The 5,000-nt window shown below is 45.2% G+C and overlaps 1 protein-coding gene across 2 annotated transcripts in view; it reads left to right on the top strand.

Annotated features, from left to right (window-relative positions):
* Positions 1-2,049: 2,049 nt before the first annotated feature.
* The window catches only part of ctbp2l (C-terminal binding protein 2, like), a 93,394-nt gene continuing 90,443 nt past the window's right edge, over positions 2,050-5,000 (top strand). For both annotated transcript variants that reach the window (XM_084455885.1, XM_084455884.1), the window contains exon 1: positions 2,050-2,211. The gene's annotated coding sequence lies outside the window, so the exon portion shown is untranslated. The remainder of the gene's footprint in view (positions 2,212-5,000) is intronic.

Genomic DNA, 5,000 nt, shown 5'->3' with positions numbered 1-5,000 from the left:
TTCCCTATTCCAAGTGTCCGAGTGCTCTCCAGGAGCGCACAGTAATTCCTGGTGGTGCAAGAAACAGGGTGGGGGTGTGCTGCGCTTTCAATAATTCATCTGGAGATTGATAGATGTTTGTCTCCAGGGAGATGAGCATGTAGAATGCGTTGCTCTGCTGTCCTGGGAGGCCCACTGTGAAGTCTGCCCGTGAATCTGTGAGTATGGAGATCGGGGTCAAGGTTCAACATGAAAAGGTCTGACACAGTGTTCCATCCTGGCTATATACTTCTTCTAATGGGATGCAGTAAATCCTTCATGCACCCCTGCCTCCTATATCCTTCTCCACCTAGAGAGACTCCCCTCTAACTCAACAGGATTGAGTCTGTGTAAAGTGCATGCTCTGACAAAGCTTTGGCGTTTGTGTAAGGGCACCATGTTTTTTTTTTCTTTTTCTGTGGTCGTGTCTCTCCTTTGACAGCACGGCCATATTGTTATTGCTTTTCATCAGCCGCGTTGTGCTCATGTCTGTTGAGGCTTCAGGGGGGGAAAACATCTATTACCAAACTATGGGAGAGGTTAGGCTAAGCATTGGTTGACCACGATTAAACCACTGCATTAGTGTTGGCAAAGGTTGAGCTATTGATCTGTCTTAAGAAAAGAGAATATTCTCCCAGAGCATGGAGGCAGGGGGAGTGGCGGCCATGTCTGCTTTGATTCTTCAGATAGATTACATGGCCCCAATAGAGATTCTCATTGTGTATCTGCAGTGCTTCTTCTGGGGAGGGGAATGTTGCCCAGTGTGCTGTATTTACCAAGACAGACACAGTGTACTGTCTGCAGGTCACCACAAGGACAGGTCAACTGAACAAACAAATTAACTACAAACACGACATCCCTATGAACTATACACTACAGATGACCAACACAATTAAATATAAACACACATATGGTTATTTTACCTTTGCACATCAACTGTGCTGCAGTGGGCTACACATTATTAGGGATCTTTAAGAGTTGCAATAAATACACCCATACAATTCCATTATTTTATCACGGTCAGTGGCTGTGTATCAAAAGCACCCAGTGGAGGATTTCTCTCAGCGTTTTGTGCAGCGAGCCGCGCACCCCCACAAGTAAGCACAGCGCTGATGAGAGGTGGTCAATGGTCAACGGGCAGATCAATACCGGAGCATATGGGGGCCCGGCAGGGTTTAGAAATGAAAAGTGGAAAATGGAATAGAGATAATTGAAGTCACTGCACCATCACTGGCACAACAAAAGGTCTGCCGCCATTTACGTGACCCCTCTGTGTGACAACATAAATGGGAGTGTATTGCTGAAAGAGGAAAATAAAGCAGACTTTTTATTTATTCTATTTGATCTAGTCAGGCAACTTTTAGAGGGAAAATAACATTCATTATATTGTCATCCTCTCTTGAAGTCTCAAAAATGTAATCTCTTTTAAATTAAAGTGATGTATAAACCCAGTTCAAATTCATGTTGCTATGTTCTGATCAAACAATTGCCTGAATTATCAATTAATTACAGTTTATTCTTCTGTTATATCTGATCATAATAATTATAAAATGGAGAGGGATAGCCAATAGCCTATCTCTCAAATTCCTGCCCATCAACTTGTCGTAATGTCTTAGATGTCGATGTGTGCATTGGATAGTGACAGTTATTGAGTCTATACTGTTGTGTTGCAGCATAGCGCGCGCTCACCCGGTGCTAATCCATGGAGAATGTTTGTATGTGGATGGAAGAGTGGAGACGTGTAGGGGGCGAGGCTGCCTCTTATAGGTTTATGTCATTGGTTTAAACGACCCAAGACCCCGCCTTGATAGAAAGGAGTGAGGGAGTGTGTGTGTATGTGTGTGTGTGAGAGAGAGAGAGAGAGAGAGAGAGAGAGAGAAAGAAAATACACCACTGAAACAGTTAGATAGCCACCTATTAATCGGCGTCTATATGAGACCGTGTCCTAGGAACGCACACAGTGCTCACCCTTCAACAAAACACTCTCCTTCTCAATTGTTTCTCTTCTGTCTTCATCTGAAAACGTCCTTGTAACCTATTACTCTTAGCAGTCGGAGGATTAAGTTTTGCCATTTAAAGGTGGATCAGCTTTTAATACACAAAATCTATAGGAATTTTTTTCTCGACCGGGTGATGGTGGTCGTGTGTGCATAAAGTCGGCTTCTGAACTTCCAATAAACATCATTTATTCAGGTAAGATATCGATAGACATATTTGAAAACAGTGTTTTCACATAATCCCGTAAACGATTTGCCTCAAAAGGTTGTGCGATATGTAAATTATTCGATTTTCATGTCCGCACAAGCTGTGGCCATGTGTGTTCACCTCACTGCGCCATGAAGAAAGGGAACGGTCGAGTAAATTGAATGCTGAGGACATAGTTGACCACGTAAAACCATACTAGAACTGTCAAAATATGTGTCCGAAGCACCACAATTTGTCCCTTTTTGATGGACTCTCGCCCCCTGCAAAGGGCTACAGTAGGCTAGCCTACCAACATGTGGAGTGAACATTTTTGAAAGGGGAGAGTGAGTGCTTGGTTGGAGAAAAATAGGAAGTGTTTTATATTGGTCAATAGTAAGCTAAGTTTCTCGTCATTGGAACGCTGTATTGTAGTCAACAGCGTTCTGTGTGCCCCCGGCTTTGACAACATGTTTGCAAAATGTTGTCAAAAAATGATGCCCGGTGGTTAACCAGAGTTGTGTAGGCAAGACTCTATTTCTCAAAAGGCGACATTTGTAATCTTGTGTGCTACTACTGGCTCGGCTCTGCATCTTTACATAAGTGATTACTAATGTAACACATCTGCTGCCGTGCGCTGCCAGGATGTTTGACGCCGCCACACCGACCAAGAACCTTTTTGCGAGTGGTAGTGCCTGACTGCTGTTGAACTGACGCGAGAACATTTGGCGTTTGAACTTCGATTAAACTGGCTGGTTCGGAAGCTGAAGAAGATGTGGATTGCGGGATTAGATAGTGTCTAATATGCAGTTGTCTTGGTTGTTAAGAATGGCCAAATGATCTGCTGCTGTTTTTCGCTTTGTGAAAGCCCCTAACAATATTGTTGAAAAGTTGTGCATGAGTGGTAGGCTATTGATGCCTCAGTAGACTTTTGAAGTTGTCGAATCCCAACCATGTTATCCTTCACATTTGATCAACATCATACATTCTACCTGGAGACATGAAGATGCAAATCTTTTTTCTGGTTTGAGATGCAAATCTTTTGCTGGTTTGATAAGCAGTCCTTGTGTGAGTGAGAGATGTACAGTGTCAAACATGTTGTGAAGCTCGTGTGTGTTGCTCTGATACAGCATATTCACGAGTAGGGGAGATATTTTTTAGGATTTAATTGACGGATGTTTCAGGACTGAATAGGAGACGTCCTTGGAAAGAGACCCTTTGTGTGTCAGGGACAGAAAGGCGGGCTGCTTGCCTGGAGGAATAAGGGTACTACAGATGTGTGCAGCTTGGACATCTGCGCTTTCTTTGGCCATTGTCAAGGAAACATTTAAGATGGTGGGCAGCTCAATACAACAAAGCTCCCTTGTCAGAAAGGCCCATTAAGCTGGATTGGTCACAAGAGCTGGTGGAACGTGCGCTCACGACTCCCTGAGAGCAGAAGTCCTATCCTGCCTTAAGGTACAGTCAGACCTGGACTTAACAGAGAAAGTCAACTGTGTCTTTAATATCTTTGAGTATATCTGCACTGCGATTTAGTTTCTCTTGGCCGACCAGTTGCGCCTTAATGAAAAACAACAACTTACACACACCCAGTTCGAGAAAACAATATTTTGAGGACATCCCCCTTACTGGCAGTGCCATACATTGTCACGGTGTAACGGGAGGGGAAACGTTAAAGGATTCCATTCAGGAAATTGAACATAGCTTGTTCTTGCCCCCCCCCCCCCCCCCCCACCCACACACACACACACTTGAACAGCCCTCTCTCTCCTGCCACCATGAGCTTGTGTTGCCGAGCAGCTTCCTGTCGCTCAAGACAACCGAACATCTCTGAGGGGACCTCTGATAGACCCTGCAATATTTATTATGCTCCGTCATCCCTGGACTTCGCTGCCATGGGTGGATAACAGGCCCCGCTGAGCCCCATGTTCAAAAGTTCTCTTGTCGGCGGCCATTATTGGGGATTTATGGCTGGTCTCTGGAAGGAGGAAGGAGAGGGGAGATGATGTTTCCGAATCGCATCAAAGTCTCTGACCCGGAGACTGCAAACAGGACGGGAGTTGTGAATTAATACGGCATCGACCCACCTTTGGCCTCCTACACCGAAGTTGTGCCTGAACTGTTGTCAAGCCTGCTTGTTCCCTCAATGCGTTGATTGGATAGGGAGGTGTCCATTCCCATTGTTGCTCCGCTGCCTTGATTGCAGCAATCACTGACTTAGCGTCTACTGGAGGCAGCGATCTAATACGTGCTGTACCAACCTGCTTTGTATGGATGTGATGCAAACATATTTTCCTTCCCTGTTGCTGCTGATAAGTGCTATGGCTGTGATGTGGAGTGAACGGGAGGCCTGGTACCTATCACGGGCTGTCTGCTTCTCCACTTCTGGTCTCTGATTGCACAACAGAGACGTCTTCCATCTTGCCCAACGAAGCCTGGTGGTGTTTGTTTGCCAGCCAGCGCGGTCACTTAGGGAAGTCGGATTGAAACGAGAAAAAAAAAAAGGGGGAAACGTGATGGCAGCAGAGCTAGCTGGGCAGGTCAGTAGAGCTAGCTGGGCAGGTCAGCACATAAATGAATGCCCAACTGTGGTTCTTTTGGGTCAATTTGAATATGTGCTTTTAATTGGTCTCTGTACAGTAGGCTCAGTATTATCATCTTTCTTTCTTTTTCCCCGGTGCTTTCTACAAAAGTGCCTGAGTGTGACTGTCTGTGCTGGGCTCTGGAGCCTAGAAGCACAGGGCCTCATTTGAAGCCAGACTTACCATGCTCATTATCTCCAACCAAAGGCAAGATTGATT

Source organism: Borostomias antarcticus, assembly GCF_949987555.1.
Source record: "Borostomias antarcticus genome assembly, chromosome: 22".
NCBI lineage: Eukaryota > Metazoa > Chordata > Actinopteri > Stomiiformes > Stomiidae > Borostomias > Borostomias antarcticus.
Note: the sequence above shows the minus strand (reverse complement) of the source record. Positions and strands in the feature narration are given on the sequence as shown.